This window comes from Nycticebus coucang, chromosome 20 (genome assembly GCF_027406575.1).
Source record: "Nycticebus coucang isolate mNycCou1 chromosome 20, mNycCou1.pri, whole genome shotgun sequence".
NCBI lineage: Eukaryota > Metazoa > Chordata > Mammalia > Primates > Lorisidae > Nycticebus > Nycticebus coucang.
Genome location: NC_069799.1, coordinates 31,474,790 through 31,495,110, shown reverse-complemented (window position 1 = coordinate 31,495,110; position 20,321 = coordinate 31,474,790). Strand labels below are relative to the sequence as shown.

Genomic DNA, 20,321 nt, shown 5'->3' with positions numbered 1-20,321 from the left:
ACATGTATACATAGTACAGGTTTGCAAACATCAGATTTCTCCACTGTTTTTTTTCCAATATATAGAACCTTTAAGCCATACAAAAGGCAGCCTTAAACAGGCTTGAACATTATAAGTTGCGTATTTGGTAAAAGATAAGGTCTATTTTTTATCTTGTTGATTATGATATGATTTTTCTACCCAGGCTTGAAGAGGGTGGAATACAGCCCCAATTTTTCATAAGTGATTTTGTTTAGGATATTTTGATTGACCGGGAGAAGGAGGAGAAAATCCTTCATCTCTCCACATAATTTGACTGGATATTGTAGTGGAAAATAGATGTATGATTTTCTTTCCATCTTAAAGGTTTTAAAGAATTCCGAGGGTACATGAAGTTCTTGGGGCTCCAATCTATAATGCTTTCATAGGAAGTATTAGCAATGAAGAACAAACTTTTACCTCTACATTTCATCCAATGCACCCATTCACTTACTTGTGAAAAGTTGTGTATCTGACAAAGAGGTAACTCAGAAGAAGCCAAAGTACCATTAAATTTTGTTCCTTTAATAGAAAGGGCTACTAAAAGATACATCTTTCTCTGTGGAGATTCACTGGAATGACGGTCTATACTTGTCCAAACTTGATACTGAAAAGTTAAACAATGGGGCTGATTACCAAAGCAAATGGGTGGTCCACTGACACCAGTAATGTAATTTTAAAATGTCAATCCTTTCTCTTCAGGTTTTAAAGGACCACAAATGTCATAAGGCCCAGGAAGCCAGCTGGATTTATTAACATAAATTGGTAAACTAGGTTCAAACCAACTGACTCCCCTTGGTAGAGGACGATTTGGGATATATGTCCAATATTCATATGATTGAGCACTTACCTGGGTAGTGAGGATTGAGATCATAGCTAAGAACAAAGTGGATGTGCTCAGGGGTTGCTTATTCTGAGGCTGGGTGTGTGGTCTTTTCTGCACCATCCCTCAGTTTTAAACCTTTGTTAGTGACCCAAAAGTTTGATGAACCTGTTGAGATATAAGCATATCCTCTACCCCAACACAATACCTGAGCTGGGATCCATTTATTTGTTTTTACATCTTTATAAAAAACTGGTTGATTAAGAGGTTCTGTTACTTTAATCCAAAGCTTCTGAGCTGGTGTTTTATTATCATCATTCATATTTTAAAAATTGATAGTAAATAAGGCAGAATGTAATCCATTCCTGTTATACTGTTCTCCCCCTTTCTTTTGTTTTAGAAGCATGTTTTTATGTGTTCTATTTTGTCTTTTAATTATAGCTTGTCCAGTGCTATTGCCTGAGATACCTTTTGTATGTTTTATATTATGTAGTTGAGAAAAAGTTTTGCATTTATTAGAAAGACATGTTGAGCCATTATCAGTTTTAATCGAAGCTGGTTTTCCCATTACTGAAAAAGCTTCCAATAAATGGGAAATAACAGCATCTCCCTTTTCTGATGTAAAGACAGATGCCCAGGAAAAATGAGAAGAAGCATCAACAGAATAATGGATGTATTTAAGCCATCCAAATTCAGGAAATTGAGCAGCATATATTTGCCATAATTGATTAGATTGGAGGCCTCTTTGATTAACATCAAAGCATAAAGGTGGAATTATTAAAGGCTGACAAGTGGGGCAAGAGCAAGCAATAGCTCTTGCTGTGTGCCATGTTGCACTTTTAAAGATTGAGCATTATTGGGCGGCGCCTGTGGCTCAGTGAGGAGGGCGCCGGCCCCATATACCGAGGGTGGCAGGTTCAAACCCGGCCCTGGCCAAACTGCAACCAAAAAATAGCCGGGCATTGTGGCTGGCGCCTGTAGTCCCAGCTGCTCGGGAGGCTGAGACAAGAGAATCGCATAAGCCCAAGAGTTAGAGGTTGCTGTGAGCCATGTGATGCCACGGCACTCTACCAAGGGCGGTACAGTGAGACTCTGTCTCTACAAAAAAAAAAAAAAAGATTGAGCATTATTATGGTGTAAGGAATGTTCTAAATTAGCAGCCTGTATTGATCCAATTAAATTATTAATAACAATATTATCTTTAAAGAGAGGTCTAGGTAAATTAGAATGAGTTCTTATATGAGTAATATATAAAGGTTGTTTTGTGTGGAAGAAAATAGTTAACATATGCCATCTACTGGATTTTTTCTTAATTATACCTTGTTTTAGTAGAAGTGGCTGTGCCTTTAAGAGCAGCTGCTAATAAATTAGCCTGAAAGGTGCCAGAGCCATCATCTCTGCAGGCTCATATATAATGGTCTAAAATGATATTTTTCTGCATCTTTATTCCTGTTAAAGCCTTTTTATAATTAATACTAGCATTTTCATACGTGAGTTTAAGTAAAAGCATATTTTGTGCCTCTGCACCATTAATAGTTCTTTGAATAGCTGGTTGCAATTGGGCTAAAAAATCAGTATATGGTTCATTAGGTTCTTGAAGGATTTTTGTAAAAAAATTTTTTTACTTCTCCCTTTTCTTTTTTTACTTTTTTTTTTTTTTTTGGCCGGGGCAGGGTTTGAACCCGCCACCTCTGGCATATGGGACCAGCGCCCTACTGCTTGAGCCACAGGCACCACCCATACTTCTCCCTTTTCATACAATCTTTGCCATGTCATATAGCAAATTTCATGAATTTGTGCCAACAGTTCATTAGTATAATTACACTGCGCTTTCACATCTGAATGTATTCCTGTTCCTGTTAGGTGTTCAAAGTCAAATGTAGGTGGGTTTAAGTGCGGTTACAGCCAGCCTGTTTTTGAGCCTCTTCTCTCCACCAAGATTTAAATTGGAAGTACTGACCAGGTGATAATGTAGTTTGAGCCAAGGTATCCCAATCTATAAGAATTAATAAGTGGTCTCCACAATATGATTTTAAAACTCCTCGCACATGTGGAGAATTAGGTCCGTAAGCATTAACAGCATTCTTTAAAAGTTTCAAGATTTTCATATCAACATGAAAATGATATTACCACCATCCTTAGGAGTTCTGACTATTGGAAAGGCAAATGAAATAGACATCATTATGGAAATAAGAGAATTTTGAGAATTTGGTTCAGCTTCATGTAAAATATTGTACATATCAGACCCTAATGTGAAATTAAACACCCTTCCTACTCGGGTATTTGGGAGGGGAAGGAGCTGCCATGGAACAGGAGAGCTGGAGGTGCAGAAGACAAAGGAGGGCCAGCAGCACCCAGGGTAAGTGGTTTTGCGGCCAAAGCTGGAAGTGCCCCAACTTTCTTTTTGGACAAAGGACCATGTTGAGAACTCATAATTTGACAACAACGCTCTAATTTTGTCATCGGGCTCGTTTGCCTCTGTAGTCTCTGATTCGCTCCCAGTTTCAGTTTCGGAGGAGTTGCTAGTACTATCTGGAAGCGGTATCTCTTTGTAAACAGGCATTTCAACTAGATTGTAGGGGCTGTGAAGCCAAAGTTACAAAATTAAAAGTTGCCAGACCTCTGATTCAATACCTGATGGGCTCTCCACAAAACTCTCTCTACAATTTTCCAAATCTTTAAATTTCATTGATTTTTCTTTTCAGGAGTAAACCAGTAACAGTGCTTAGCGACCACATGAAATAGGCACTGCAAAGTTTTCCTTTTTGTGGAGGTACCTGTGCTCCATTGTAAGGTTTGCAGGAGCATAACATATTGCCCCTCCAAAGACGGGGAGTTCCCCATGACTCTACTTCTATTCCCAGATGTCTGGCGTACTACCCCCTTCAAGTAATTCCATCTGGTTCCAACTGTTCCCAATCTTACCTTAAGCAAGCACCACAAAGATCCGTACCCTGCTCTCTGCGCCAAATTATAGTTTTAAATGGTCCAGGCTGGAGTTGCAGAGGTAAAACCAGCACTCAGAATGCTGGAGGAGTAGAGGGTTACAGCTCGCTCAGGTATGCAGCCCCTAACTTTATTTTTTGCCAGCTTATATACTCTTAAGAACACTAAGTTCTGCAGATACACATACTAATAATAAAACTAATCTGCAGTCAATGGTTTATATAAGAGTACAAAGAAGCCATACAGAGCAACTATAAAAACTTATTTAGCCATTTGTCTGAGAAAACAGGTGCAACATGTAACTGAGATGAACTTTAACTTACCTTGTTTTCCACTTCCAAGGTCTCTTCTAGGGCATTCCACAGACAGCCAGACTCTGCCTGCAGAGTCTGCCTCCCATTTGACTAGCTTGCTAATCAGTTTGGAGGGTCTTAAAGAAACATCCCTTCATATGGACTCTGAGAAAGCTTCTTTAAACATAAGTCAATGACACTTGAAGTTACATTGAGGCTACACAAGAGAATCGCTTAAGCCCAAGAGTTGGAGGTTACTGTGAGCTGTGATGCCAGGGCAGTCAACCGAGGGCAAAGTATTTATATATAAATATATATTAATAGGAATATATTAGGAATACATATGTTGCAATATGTCACCAGGACTCCAGGCAGCACTGTGGGTTTTTTAGGAGACAGAGAACAACTGGCAGCCTCTGTGGTCCTTATTCATAAGTTAGTTGCCCTCAGGTATTGCCTGATTGTTTCCTCAGCATTCAGACCCGGAAGGGTTGGGATCTTAAAGCTTTCCAGATCCTTCAGGGGCAGGCCTCATAGTGCCCCCTGACACTGGTTCCTGTGGGATGAGGAAGGCCTTCAGCCTGTTCCAAGAGTAGAGTTCTGATCCCAGCAGGCAGAATTAAGAGGGCGATGCTTTAGGCCCTGGATAAGAGGCCTACCCTCATGACCTTCTCACAGCCTTCCCACAATGGCAACCCCTGGCAACCAAGACTATCCCAGTATGGCTGCCTTGCCAGCCACCAATCGGATGGCAGATCCAGTCCAACTGGTATTCAAATCTGATTGGTGTATACTGTTCAAGTCCACCCACTCTTCCAATCTTTCCACTCAACACAGGTTCCTCCAAAACCTGAAAACTGCAAAAAAGGCTTCCTCTCATCCCAGAGCTCTGTGGGGGGACCAGCCTATCCCCCAGCTCACAATCATATGCCTAATGTGTGAGATTTCCACAGCTCCAGATTACACACTGTATCCAGCATACCACCAAATTGTTGTGCTCCCTGAGCTGTGACTCTGGGTAATGTCCAAGTCCCAGGTACGGCTGGGTTCTCTTTTTCCCCCAGTCGTACCAAGAGAGCTCAGCCGAATGATCCTTCTGATCCACCATCTTGCTCCACCCCTTTGCTTCTCCTCTTTGTAAAATTTTGCAGTGAGTATTTTGTAATGATATATTTAGCTACAATTTTCAATTTTCCCTATGCTTGGTGACTTTTGAGACAACCTTTAGATTTTTACAAACTCCCTCAGCCATTCTGACCCTGTCTTGCAATTATTCTGATATCTTTTTTTTTTTTTTTTTGTAGAGACAGAGTCTCACTTTATGGCCCTCGGTAGAGTGCCGTGGCCTCACACAGCTCACAGCAACCTCCAACTTCTGGGCTTAAGCTACTCTCTTGCCTCAGCCTCCCGAGTAGCTGGGACTACAGGCGCCCGCCACAACGCCCAGCTATTTTTTGGTTGCAGTTTGGCCGGGGCCGGGCCCGAACCCGCCACCCTCGGTATATGGGGCCGGCATCCCACCGACTGAGCCACAGGCGCCGCCCAATTATTCTGATATCTTTAGACCTATAACTGATCCAGAGATTATGAGGCCAGAAGCTCAACCTGGATCACAGATGTACATTGAGAATACCTGAAAATGTCTTTATTCTCATTTTTCTGTTTCCATAATTCTCATGAATGTACACAGGGCACTAGCTTCATAGCGTGTGTGCAAGACCCAAATCTGCACATCCAAATTTTAAGTCCAGGTCCTTCCTCAGACACTGCTGGCTTCTCTGACCTCCAGAATCTTTAAAGTGCCGGCAAACTATGTCATGTTTCAAGATTGTGATTGGTTGTCTTCCTTGAACCAAATGTATTTGTGTTATTACAAAGTGTTGAGCAGAAGGCACTGTGTGCTATGTTTGCTTTCTCCAGTTGAGTGGGAGTAATAGCAGGAATAGAGGGAATTGTTAAAGAAGCCACTTCATAGACTCACACAAAACCTGTAAAATTTTAACTGAACCCAAGTTTGACTAATCACTCCTCAAAAGTCAAAGTTACAACGTAAGAGTTGGTGGAAGAAAAAGTAGTTTATTCAAGAGTAACAAGGAGCAGATGGCTGATTAATGTCGCAAAGACCACTTGATGTTTCTTAGCTAACCAAAAGATGGTGCAAGGAGAAAGGAGCTTGGGAAACTATGTGTAGAACCTTTCTCTTTGTAGGTCTAGATGTCTTATTGAAATGGTTTCTTGCCATCTGGAGTCTGGCTGACATGAGCTAGACCAAAACAGAAACGGGGGTTAAGTGCTCACTGTTTTCCTTCATGGGAATTCTGCAATCTTGGTTCAAAAACCTTCTTGAGACCCTTTCTGGGTCTACAGGTGTGAGCCATGGGGCCAGACTTCTTCCTGAAATTCTTAAGCAAAGACATAAATAAGTATTGTATTTAAAAAGTGATTATTTGCTTGAAGATAGAGTAACTACTGCTGTTGCAGAATCACATACTTACAGTGGGCATAATACAAAATAAAGTGTATGCATATTAAAGCCTGTGAAATGATGCTTAGCTAAGTGATCCTTGGCCAAGGCTTCCAGTTAGGAGTCCATGGCCGTTTTGAGGAAGTATCATCATCTATGATTCTTCCTACACACAGATTCTATTAGTCTGGGTTGTGTCATCCATGTGATTGTAATTAAATTCCCCCAGGTGATGCTAAAATTAGGCCAGTGTCAAGCACGAGGGTTTCCAGATACATTTAAAACAGCTGAGTTTATTTATTTTTTTTCCAGAAAGAGGTCACAAGACCCATATTCCCATTTCCATAGCAGAAATTGCTGGCAGGGGAGGACACTGGAGGCCAAGAAATAAGCTCATGCTTTGGTCTTTATGTGGAAACTTCTTCCTGATTTTCTCCTCTGATAAAGAACTGGAAGGGTGGAATTTTTGTCTATACTTCAGAGTCCCTCTGCCTGCGGATATAGTGGCAGCAGGTGAAGGGGTTGTGCTGATGCCTTAAAAGCCATATTGTCAAGATGCAGGTGGAATATATATCCAGATAATCTAACCTGAGAAGGAAATCAAGGGAAAGAGAAGAAAGAAAGAAATGATTGCTTCTCAGGTAAATGTGTCCAAGGTCTAGGGCTGTGCCTACTTTTTCCCCTGCAGTATCAGGTTCTTATAATTTGCAAACCTTTACATCTCTACTTGTGATGATCCTGCCTAATGAGTTTGTTTCAAATACTGTTTTGCTCTTTTCTTATAATAGTCAAGAGGGTCTGAAAAATCCTTCTTCCCTACCTATATAGCAGAGTCTTCTCTCCATTCTCTCTATCAAGATTCCCGTATGCCCTGCAAAATTCCCATTGTAAATTCATGTTCTACAAAAAATAATATGTTCTGCAATATTGAAAATGTTCCTTTTGTGCCTTTTGAAAATGGAAAAATGTGGATACGTAAGATTCCCTTTGTGGATGAGGTTGGGTCACTGGATATTAGCAAAAGGGGGAATATGTACTGTTTACGTTAGGCCTAGGCTAAAGTAGAAAAATACCAGTTAACTTCTGACAAATTCCTGGGCTGCAAGCCCTCAACAAAGTGAAGTAAGTCTAGGTCACTCCCAAGATAGATGAAAAAGTACTCACTAACTTCTTGCTTGACTAACTCCTGGGCCTGGGAAACAAACTGACCATCCCCAGACTGACCTCTAAACAACACCAGGTGGAGGGCAATGCCTGTGGCTCAAAGAGTAGGACACTGGCCCCATATACCGGGGTTGACAAGTTCAAGCCTGGTCCCAGCCAAAACTGCAAAAAAAAAAAAAACACAAGAAACAATGCCAGGTGGAGAGAATACTGAGACATAGATGTATGGAGGAAAAGTACTGGGAAAATATTAAAACAAAGATGTATGACATATAGCTAACCACAAAATTCTGCTTCTGTACAATGCTCGCTTGCTATCCCACCACCACCACCACCACCAAATGTACCTGGACAGCCTGTGTGCCAACCAGGATGCAGACCAAGCCTTAAAAACCTGACTCCTTAAGCACTCGGGGCTGCTCTCAGAAACCCCATGTTGGGACACTGAGGCAGTAGCCAGCTGGCTCTTCAATAAAAGAACTCTGCTGTAAATTTGGCTTGTTCGGGAGTGTGGTCTTTGTGGAACTCCTGGGACCTACATTTAGGTTCCATCTGTAAGTTCCTAAGATGTAGGATAAGATGAAGTACATGCACTTTTCTTTATTTTGTTTTATTGAGACAGAGTCTCACTTTGTTGCCCTTGGTAGAGTACTGTGGTGTCATAGCTCACAGCAACCTCCAACTCTTGCCTCAGCCTCCCTAGTAGCTGGGACTACAGGCACACACCACAATGCCCAGCTATTTTGGGGGGTGGGGGAGGAGTTGTAGTTGTCATTGGGAGGTCTGGGCTGGATTCGAACCCACCATCTCTGGTGTATGTGTCTGGCCCTAGCTGCTGAGCTACAGGCACCAAGCCTTCTCTATTATTAATAAGTACTTTGGAGAGATTATTAACTAATGTGCACAAGCCAAAATATTTATTAAGAAAGTGTTCCTTTCTTCTTAGATTCTCTTTCATATACCTTGCTTTGGAAAGTAAAAGTTGTCATCTTTATTTACTCATTCAGAAATCAACTGGGATAAATTCAGTGTCTACAGTTCACTGCCTTTTTGACAAAATATTATCATGGAATAGAGGCACTGGCATTCCTGTTGAGCTTGTTTATAATTTAGAAATTGAGGCGGTGCCTGTAGCTCAGTGGGCAGGGCACCGGCCACATACACCGAGGCTGGTTGGTTTGAACACAGCCGAGGCCAGCTAAAACAACAATGACGATTGCAACAACAACAAAAAAATAGCTGGGCATTGTGGTGGGTGCCACTGGTAGTCCCAGCTACTTGAGAGGATTCTCTTAAGAGAATCACTTAAGCCCAAGACTTTGAGAATGCTGTGCGCTGTGACACTACAGCACTCTACCCAGGGCGACAGCTTGAGACTGTCTCAAAAAACAAAACAAAACAAAAAATAATAATAATTTAGAAACCGTATTTTCACCCTATATCTTCTGAATAAAAATCTGCATTTTATCAAGATCAGATCCAATTCCTTCTTGTATATATTAAAATTTTAAGGTACTGTTTAACTCACCATGACATTTGCATATAAAAATATATACAACTTATACTGTATCATGTAAATAAGGCAAAAAATATACATGCCTGTGTTGGTGGTCTTTCATTTCTACTGTGTTGACCAAAAAATGTATACTATCTATGCTGTTTTTGGAGCTTCTGCGATCTCCTTTTTTCAGTTAGAGAACACATGAGGGAATATATCTCTTTGATACTTATTCTATTACATAATTCCAGTCACACATATAAGTTAGCAAGAGTTCTCTTCACTCATTTAACTAAAAATGAAATTCCATCTCCCCTTGGCTTCTTGGTAAATATGTTTGTTTTTCAGGGAATGCTAACATTCAAAGACATTGTCTATAGAATTCTCTATGGATGAGTGGGCCTGCCTGGGCCCTGCTCAGCAGAATTTGTATTGGGATGTCATATTCAAGAACTACAGAAACTTGGTCTTCCTAGGTGAGGATAACTGAAATACACAGTTCCTGGTCTACACTATGCAATTCATATTCTCTCTTTGCAGAATGTTTTGATGGAGTTTCTTCTTTGACTGCATTACTTTCAGATTCTTGTTTCTAAGGAAAATTTAAGAACTTCTTTATATAAAAAAGAAAATATTGGAGATGCTTTATTTTGGCATTACTCTTACTCTTTTTTGAGCTAATTTATATCCCTCACTGGATTAATGGTAATTTCAGAAATTTAGTGGCATATGTTGTTACCAATACCTTTAGGTCTGATTTCTAGGATCAAATTTTATTTCAGTAGTACTGCACATTGGAGTTAAAAATCTTCCAACTTTAAATGTTTTTTAAAGATTCTAAAGTTTCTGTTAGGAAGGTCTATTTGAGGATTATTGTTTCAAGATCTTCTAAAACATTCTTTTCTCTACTTTAGCAAGGTTATACATTGCCAGTTGGAGATGCCCAACAAAAGTCATGTTCCTTTTTTCTAATAAAACAAAGTCTTGCTGTCTCTAAGCCAGACCTCATCACCTGTCTGGAGCAAAGCAAAGAACTCTGGTGAAGACACACCAGACAGTAATCAAGCACCCAGGAAGTTTGGAGTGAATGAAACAGGTAGCAGTGGTGAGAAGTTCAAAACTCAAGGAGAAAGCCCAACAATAAGATGTGATTACAGAAGTTCAGCTCCAATAGAAAAGATTTATTAGAAGCTTAGCTTTCTTTCTATTATTTTTACTTAAGGGCACCTCTGTTCTTATTTTATTATTTTTCGGTTTTTATTTTCTTTCTTTCTTTCTTTCTTTTTTCTTTCTTCTTTTTTTGAGACAGAGTATCACTATGTTGCCCTCGGTGGAGTGCTGTGGTGTCACAGCTCACAGCAACCTCAAACTTTTGGGCTCAAGAGATTCTATTGCCTCAGCATCCCTGTAGCTGGGACTACAGGTGCCTGCCACCACACCTGGACATTTTTTTTTTATTGTAGTTGTCATTGTTATTTAGCTGGCCCAGGCTGGGTTTAAACCCTCCAACCTCAGTGTGTGTACTTGCTGCCATAACCACTGTGCTATGGGCACCAAGTTTTTTTGTTTGTTTGTTTGTTTTTGAGACAGAATCTCAAGTTGTTGCCCTGGGTAGAGTGCTGTGGTGTCATAGCTCACAGCAACCTCCAACTCGGGTTCAAGTGATCCTCTTGCCTCAGTTTTTCTATTTTTAGTAGAGACAGGGTCTCACTTTTGCTCAGGCTGCTCTCCAACTCATGAGTTCAAGCAATCCACCCACCTAGAGTACTAGAGTGCTAGGATTACAGGCGTGAGCCCCTGCACCCAGACTAGTTTTTATTTTCTTATTCACACAGAGTCTCTCTCTCTTTCCTCTCACTAGAGGGCAATAGCATCAGCCTTTCACAGAGCAGCCACAAGCTACTGGGTTCAAGAGCTTATTCTGTCTCAGTCTCAAATAGCCAAGAGTACAGGATTCTCCAAAATGTCTGGCTAAAGGTTTTGCTAGAAAGGGAATCTCACACTTACTGAGTCTGGTCTCGAACTTCTGAGCTGAAGTAATCCTCCCACCTTGGCTTCCTAGAATGTTAGGGTTAGAGTTATGAGCCTATTCTTGGATTTAATTTCCAGAAAAACTTTATTTTTCAGTGATATTCCTTCTAGGTTACTGTGAGAATAAAAGAACTTTCTGTGGCTTACATGTGACTGCTCTTCCATTGCTTTTAAGGACATAAGATATTTGTATATTTTTTAGTATCTCTGTGATTCATGTGCTTTTTCTTTTTTTAAATATTCTTCAGGCTGGATGTGGTAGCTCAAACCTGTAACTTTTGCCTCTGGGACCCAAGGTGGGATGATTGTTTGAGCTCAGGAGTGTGAGACCACCCTAAATGCCCTGGCCTGCGGGGAATTCAACGGGGACCTGGGAAACAAAGGGGTCAGTCGAATGAGGGGACAAGAGACACGAAAGAATGAGAGCAAGTCAAGAGTCTGATCAAGCTCCGTCGTGTTTATTTTTCAGCTGGGCTTATAAGCACACAAACGAGGAATTAACTAAGGGCTGTTCCTAGCAGGGCGGGGAGGGGGCTAGTTTCTGGAAAATTACTAGGAGAAGGACCCTAAGGCTGGGGGTGCATTTTTGAGGAGATATGCAAGGGGAAAGTACTGTTGCTGTTTACGGTTGAATTCCTGAGAATAGTTTGCTCGTAAAATCAAGATAGCAAGGGGCATTTTTGTGATATGTTTTGGCTCCCAGCATCTCCTCCCGTTTAGTTTTTTAAATTGTTGGGGTCTGTCAGTTGTCGGCGTAGAAGAGAGGGCATTAACCTTTTGGGGGGAAGTATTGACCTGATTCCTCCCACGGGCATAATGACCGCATGATAAGTTTGAGCGTCTTTTGGGGAGGAGGGGAGAAATTTTTACGACACTAACCTCTATGCAAATCAGGTTGGCTTCCCAGGGACTCAGAGAGGCTGTTTATGCCTTCCCTCTGCAGTGTCTTTATTGCACCCCGTAAAAAGGTACTCAGGTTGTACTCACATATGATGGTGAGTCAACGTGCATAGCTCTGAGTGCTTACGCAGTTCCCGGAGGAATATCGTGGTTGTTAGGTTCGGCAAGGCCCCGGTCTGCAAGGTCGAGTCTATGATAATGGACTTGAATGGGTTTTGATGCCAGGGAGTCAATCTGTGATTTGATAAAATTCATGATTTTGTTAAAAATAATGGGTCCAAGGGTGATTATTAATAGCAAGAGGGCGGCGCCTGTGGCTTAAGGAGTAGGGCGCCGGTCCCACATGCTGGAGGTGGCGGGTTCAAACCCAGCCCCGGCCAAAAAATCACAAAAAAAAAAAAAAGAATAGCAAGAATAAGGGGACCTGCAAGGGGCATGAGTAAGGAGTACATGGAGGATTTCCATCACTCGTTTGCCTCAGAAGAAAATTTTTGTTTTTGTAAATCTAAGCTAAGCTTACGAAGTTTGTCAGTCTGTGTTTTCATCAGTTGAGTTTTCAGTTAAATAAAAGCGCCAAGCGAAGGGCTTGGTAACTGCTGGAACAGGTTGGCCCAGTGCCGGGAGGCAGAAGATCAGGAGATAAGGCAGCACCATGGATGGAAGTCCGTGGTTCTGGAAGGGAAAGGAGAAAGATAATCTCAGGGAGGTTTTTCTCCCTGGATTTTAGAATTGTTATCAATTTGTTTTACTAATCTTTCAGGCAGCTATCTGGCTGCATTTTCTTTCATATTTGGACTGCGCATGATTAGTCTTAGTTGGGCCAGGATGTCTCTGCCCCAGAGATTGACTGGGAGGCCAGGCACAACATAAGGTTGGACAGTACCAGTGTTGCCTTCCTCGTCTGTCCATTTGAGGATTTCAGCACTCTGTTGGGGGTTGGAGGTTTGGCCAATACCCCGGAGATGGGTTAGGGAAGTAGTGAGGGGCCAGGAAGGGGGCCAGTATTTACTGGCGATTACTGTGGCGTCTGCCCCAGTGTCAAGTAATCCTTCAAAAGTTTTGCCGTTTAATTGTAGCTTAAGGAGGGGTTTTTCTTGTGTGATTTGTCTAACCCAAAAAGCGTCAGAGGAACCGAGGTTATGAGTACCCCGGGTTTTTAGAGAATAAGGATGGTTGGAGGGTAAGAGGGGAAGTAATATTAGCTGAGCTATTCTTTGGCCTGGGTGAATGGTTATAGGGCCGAGGGAGGCGGAAGCAAGTATTTTAATTTCTCCGGCGTAATCCTTATCAATGATGCCGGGGGGAATAGTGAGGCCTTGCAGGGTGGTACTGGCACGGCCAAGAAGAAGTCCGAAAGTGTTGGGGGGCAAGGGACCATGAACCCCAGTAGGGAGGACTTGGATGCCCATTTCAGGTGTTAGTATTGCGCCGGTGGAGGAACAGAGGTCCAGTCCTGCGCTGCCGGCAGTTGCTCGGGAGAGGGAGAGGAGGCTTGGACTTGAGGGGGTGGGTTTTGGGGGACAAACCTGATAGCCCCAGGGGTTTGTGCCCGTTTGGGGGCCAGGGGCTGGCCCCGTAGGAAGTTTCCCTGCTTCTGAGGTAAGGGATTGCTTTGGGCATCTGTTTTTGAATGGCATTCAGACACCCAGTGTTTGCCTCGCTTGCATCGTGGATAAAGAGCAGGCGGTATGGGTGGTTCGGCCTTAGGGGCCATGTAGTCTCTAGAAAAGTGTCCTGGTTGTTTACAACTAAAACAAGTTTTTGGGTTGTTTCCTGAGCGAATTCTTTAAGGGCGGCTCCAATAGCGAGACCCATGGAGTGAGCGGTGCCGATACCTGCACAAAGTTTAACATAATCAGAAATGGTCTTTCCGCTGCGGTGAGGCCGTATGGCGGCTTGACATGCAGGGTTTGCATTTTCAAATGCGAGGTGTTTAATGAACTCGCTTTCATTTTCTTGTTGACCCACGAGCCTCTCAACCGCATCGGTAAGGCGGCTGATGAAATTACTATAAGGCTCGTCAGGGCCCTGTCGAATGTTGGCCAAGGAGGTAGTTGCCGATCCCTTGGGAGGGAGCTTTCTCCATGCTTTAAGGGCAGCATTCTGTATCTGGGCCAGGAGGCCGGGGGAAAATTTAGATTGTATGATGTTACTATCATAGGGACTACGTCCCATGAGTTTATCCCTAGTCCATTTCTTGGAGATCTTATTTTCAAGATTACAGGCTGCTGTTTCTTTGCAGTTATCAGCATATTCGGTTCTCCAGAGGACATAATCACCTCCAGGCAGGGTGGCACGGGTTATAAAGAACCAGTCACTTGGGGTGAGCCACAGCCTGCTCAGAGATTCAACTATAGATATAGTGAAAGGGGCTGTGGGGCCATAGAGGGACACAGCAGTTTGTAATTCTTTAACATGCTTGAAATTCAAGCAATGATACTGCTGATCAGCAGTTTCAGCTTTTTCAGCATCTGAGTCAGAGGCCTCGTGGTCATTATCTGAGGCTTCATCTGCCGAGGGGTGTTCGTCCCCATCAGAGGGAGGTTTTGGTTCTGATTCGGGAGGGGGATTCCCTTTTATCTTAGTTACAGGAAAGGCGTGCAGCGCCTTTAAAGGTTTTTGTTCTGAGCTATGTTTATGAAATGTTGGGGGCGGCGCCTGTGGCTCAGTTGGTAAGGCGCCGGCCCCATATACCGAGGGTGGTGGGTTCAAACCCGGCCCCGGCCAAACTGCAACCAAAAAATAGCCGGGCGTTGTGGCGGGCGCCTGTAGTCCCAGCTGCTTGGGAGGCTGAGGCAAGAGAATCGCTTAAGCCCAGGAGTTGGAGGTTGCTGTGAGCTGTGTGAGGCCACGGCACTCTACAGAGGGCCATAAAGTGAGACTCTGTCTCTACAAAAAAAAAAAAAAAAAGAAATGTTGGGGTGGGGGGGGTTTTTAGTTCTAATTCTAAAGCACTAACTCTTGAATGAGTTTTAAATGTTCCTTCCTTGTTTGGAGTAAGTCCTTAAGGGAGGAGACCTCTTGACATAATTTGCGTTTGACATTTTCAATTGGAGTGTCTACACCTAGAATCGGAGCACAAAATAGAGGGGCAGAAGCATAGGAAGGGGGATGATTTAGGACGGAAGGGAAGGGAGGCCAGTCAGAATTGTGATACTTAGTGGCCTCCTCTTCCCGGGTGGTCGTTTCTTCGGGGGAGAGGGAGTCGGGAGGGGGCTCCTCGAGGGAGGGGTATAGGGAATTAATAGGAGGTTTGAGAGGTTCAGGATTGGGGGGAGTGTCAGGCTCAGGCATAGGAACAGAAACAGAAGGGCAGGCTGAGGGTGGTCTGGAGTGTTCTTTAAGCGCCTTTTCTTCTTCTTTAACAACTTCTTGGATATCAGGCCATTGGTTGTAAGTTTTTAAAATATCATAGATCAAGTTCCAGTAGGAAAATGCCTGAACGGGGATTTTTTGGGGGCCGAATGTTCTATAATAATCTTTTAGACAATCACCGACTCTAGTCCATCTCAGAACATCAATAGTGCCTTCTTGGGGGAACCAAGGACAGATATCACCAATAAAAACAAAAAATTTATAGAGATCTTTTTTCTTTACCCGAATTCCTCGTGTCTTGAGGGACTCCTTGAGTCCCTGAATAAACGATTCATGTTTACTTAACGTTTGTCCCATAAACTTGTTGCTTTCTCTTACCTTGACGGATCAGACTCGCAGGTGGGCAATTCTGCGGCGATCTCGGTGCGGATCTTCACTCACGTCCTTGTGGCGCGGCGATCACAGTGCAGATTTTCACTCACAACCTTGGTGTTGCGGCAATCCAATGATAAGGGTACCCTTACTGGCAGCAACGTTCGATGACACCCCCGTACCCTTGCCCCATGTCAGGCGCCAATTGCCCCAGCCCGTGGGGAATTCAACAGGGACCTGGGAAACAAAGGGGTCAGTCGAATGAGGGGACAAGAGACACGAAAGAATGAGAGCAAGTCAAGAGTCTGATCAAGCTCCGTCGTGTTTATTTTTCAGCTGGGCTTATAAGCACACAAACAAGGAAGTAACTAAGGGCTGTTCCTAGCAGGGCGGGGAGGGGGCTAGTTTCTGGAAAATTACTAGGAGAAGGACCCTAAGGCGGGGGGTGCATTTTTGAGGAGATACGCAAGGGAAAAGTACCGTTGCTGTTTACGGTTGAATTCCTGAGAATAGTTTGCTCGTAAAATCAAGATAGCAGGGGCATTTTTGTGATATGTTTTGGCTCCCGGCACCTAGACAAGTATTAGACCCCATCTCTACTTGAAATAGAAAAATTAGCTAGGCAATGTAGTGGTTACCTGTTGTCCCACCTACTGGGGGTGGGTGAGGGTTGAAGCTGGAGAATTGCTTGAACCTAGGAGTTTGAGGTTGCTTTGAGTTAGGCTGCTCCTATGAGATTCTAACCTGATCAACAGAATGAGACTGTGTCTGAAAAAAAAGTTTGCTTTTCTGTAGCATCATATCCAAAATATGTGAGTGGTGATATTAGTGTTTGGTTCAGAAATCCCAGGAACACCACCAATAGTTGTATCTTTTCTGCTTTATATTTTTTTATGCTATAAAGGTTTCAAATAAGATTCTGCAGAAATTATAGTTAGTAATCTTATCACAACACTAAGAATCTCCCCAAATGTAAGAAAATTTAATGTTGACTCAGAACCTGTAGTTCAGCGGCTTGAGTGCCAGCCACACACACTGGAGCTAGCGGGTTTGAATCCAGCCCAGGCCTGCCAAACAACAATGACAACTACAACCAAAAAATAGCTGGGCATTGCAGCACGCGCCTGTAGTCCCAGGTACTTGAGAGGCTGAGGCAAGAGAATCGCTTAAGCCCAAGAGTTTGAGGTTGCTGTGAGTTTTGACACCATGGGCAACAGTTTGAGACTCTGTCTCAAAAAAAAAGAAAGAAAGAAAGAAAAGGGTGGCAACTGTGACTCAGTGAGTAGGGCTCCGGCCCCATATACTGAGGGTGGCAGGTTCAAACCCAGCCCCAGCCAAAACTGCAACAACAACAAAAAATAGCTGGGCGTTGTGGCGGGTGCCTGTAGTCCCAGCTACTCAGGAGGCTGAGGCAAGAGATTGCCTAAGCCTAAGAGCTGGAGGTTGCTGTGAGCTGTGATGCCATGGCACTGTACCAAGGGCGACAAAGTGAGACTCTGTCTCTAAAATAAATAAATAAATAAATAAATAAGAAAAGAAAATATAGCTAAGGGTATCTCCACCTACAATTCTTTTTTTGTTTGTTTGTTTTGTTGTTTGGAGACAGAGTCATGTGCCGTGGCATTGTAGCTTATAGCAACATTAAACTCTTGGGCTCATGCAATCCTCTTGCCTCAACCTCCTGAGTAGCTGGGAATACAGGTGCCCTCAACTACATTTTGCTAGTTTTGTAATTTTTAGTAGAGTTGATGTCTCCCACCTGGTTAGGCTGGTCTTGAACTCCTAAGCCCAAGCAGTCTATCTGCCTTGACCTCCCTGAGTGATAGGATTAGAGGCATGAGACCCCACATCTGGTAGCTACATTTCTTAAATATATTATGTCGTTGGGGAGTTTAGAATATTCCTGAGGATGTATTAACATCTCTGTTGTTACAAAATAACTCTTATTTTATAATTATCTCTGGTTTATGATATGCTTATCAACTGTGTTGTTCATACATACACATACGCACGTGCAGCAGAACCTCTGTAAGTTGATCACTCAAGGGACTGTAACAAATTTGTCAACATTCAGAGGTGATTAGCATAAGGAGCTAGGCCTGCTGTACCAACACACATGTGGTGCATGTCTGGTCTATGAATATCAGGTCAGCTTGGGGAGGTGGTCAATGGAGGGAGATGGCCAACTATGGAGGTTCTACTGTGTGTATATATGTATATATTTACACAAATAGTTATATAAACACATACACACACAAAATGCAAAGATGTACAGGCCTGTCTCCATAATCATGAGTGTGCATCTTCCTCCAGGTCTCTGGATGGGTAGGACCACTCCCAGATCATGGTTGGGAGAAGTTGGAGAAGCCCACATAGTCACTTCAGAATTCTCAGTGGGACCAAGTTGAGCAGACCATTCTCCAGGCAGTAACCAAGACCAGAGGTCCTCTAGTTTGCCACATAATGAGGGTCTGCCTTCTATAATGACCTTCCTGAAGGGCATTAAGAGAATTTCACAACCTCCTCCCTGGTTCCTAAAACTCTAATGAGATCACTCTTTGTGAGATTACGTCTCACTGTGTTGTCTAGGCTAGTGTCAAACTGCTGGACTGAAGTGATCCTCTCACCTCAGCCTCTCAGTAGCTGAGATGACAGATGTGAGTCACTGTGCTGGGGTGTCATTAAAGCATTTTTCCCCATAGATGGCTTCCAAATTTTTGTTACCAGAAAGGAATACATGAACATGGGACTTCTACCTTCTTGCTGATTTTACTCTATATATGTTTTCACATTCTACTTTATTCTGTATCAAATTTTCTGTAATTTCAGATCTGAATATTCAGAACTGTGTGTTAGAATTTCTTTTCTTTTCTTTCTTTTTTTGAGACAAAGTCTCACTATGTTGCCCTTAATAGAGTGCTGTGGCATCACAGCTCACAGCAACCTCAAACTCTTGGGCTTAAGCGATACTCTTGCCTCAGCCTCCCAAGTAGATGGGACTGTAGACCCACAACACTTGCCTACTTTTTCTATTTTTAGTAGAGACAGTGTCTCTTTCTTGTTCAGGCTAGTTGTGAACTCCTGAGCTCCAGCTATATACTTACTTCAGACTCCCAAAGTGCTAGGATTGCAGGTGTAAGCCACTGCATCTAGTCACATCTTGGCTTTTATAATGGTGCTATGAACCCCCATTCTGCAGTGCATATTTTGGATATGTACCCAAACATGAGATTGCTGGATCAAATAGTGACTTCTCATTTTAGTTTTCTTAGAAACCTGTATACATTTTAATAGTGTCTGAGACATTTTGCCTTACCAACATTTCAAAAAGTGTCTGCTATCTCTGTATACTTGACAAACTTTTTTTAGTGTTCATTGTGAGTATGATGTAACACTTCATTGTGATTTCACTTTGCATTTCTCCAATAATAAGTACTTTAAGCATCTTTTCTAATAAATGGCTTGTTGGCCCTTTATATTTCTTCTTTGAAAAATGTCAGTGAGCTCCTGCCATCCACCTGGTGGTGCTCCCCAGAGTGTTAGGATTACAGACAGAAGCCACTGCTCCCTACCTCTTTTTAATTTGGTAAAGTAGGTCACTTAACCTCAATTTTTTTTGTGGTTTTTACCTATACAGGATGTCCCCAAATTAGCCAGACATCCATGGTTAAGGAAAATGGGAAATTGTAGCTAAATGTACCTTGATTTACAAAACATTAATTACCTAATTTTCTGTCATATTTTTCTATGTTCTAAAATAAAGAAATTAAAAATATGTAATATAATATCAGTTTCCAATCCATGAGTACCTTCAAGAGACTTTGTATATTATAATTTTGTATGCCAGTATTCAACTCTGTATACTTTAAGACATTGACGACAAAAGTTAAATATAAATCAACCATATCTGTACTGGCAATTTCATTTTCTTTCTATTTGTTTCCCTTTATGATACTTTTTTTTTTTTGAGATAGAGTTTCACTATGTTGCCCTTGGTAGAGTGCTGTGAGGTCACAGCTCACAGCAACCTCAAACTCTTGGGTTTAAGCGATTCTCTTGCCTCAGCCTCGCGAGTAGCTGGGACTACAGATGCCTGCCACAATGCCAAGCTATTTTTTGTTGCAGTTGTCGTTGTTTAGCTGGCCCGGGCTAGGTTCGAACCTGCCACCCTTGGTGTATGTGGCTGCTGCTGTAGCCACTGTGCTACAGGCGCCAATCCTGCCTATATGATACTTATATTTGGTTTACAAATAGTTCATTTTCTCATAGTTGCTGGCCAATGGTTATTTTATCCTGTAGGTAAATGATTATGAAAGCTGTCTTAATGTTAACATATGTTTATTGATAAATATATATTAGGTTTGAAACATTTGTGTAATTTGAAGATAATTTTTGAATGGCCAGGGCAGGCACGGTGGCTCATGCCTGTAATCATCAAACTCTGGGAGGCCGAAACAGGTGGATTGCTTGAGCTCACGGATTCCAGACCAACCTGAG

At 42.5% G+C, this 20,321-nt stretch overlaps 1 protein-coding gene across 1 annotated transcript in view; it reads left to right on the top strand.

Annotated features, from left to right (window-relative positions):
- The first annotated feature begins 3,051 nt into the window (after positions 1-3,051).
- The window catches only part of LOC128572328 (zinc finger protein 92-like), a 76,671-nt gene continuing 59,401 nt past the window's right edge, over positions 3,052-20,321 (top strand). The window contains exon 1 of the mRNA XM_053572156.1: positions 3,052-3,200. The gene's annotated coding sequence lies outside the window, so the exon portion shown is untranslated. The remainder of the gene's footprint in view (positions 3,201-20,321) is intronic.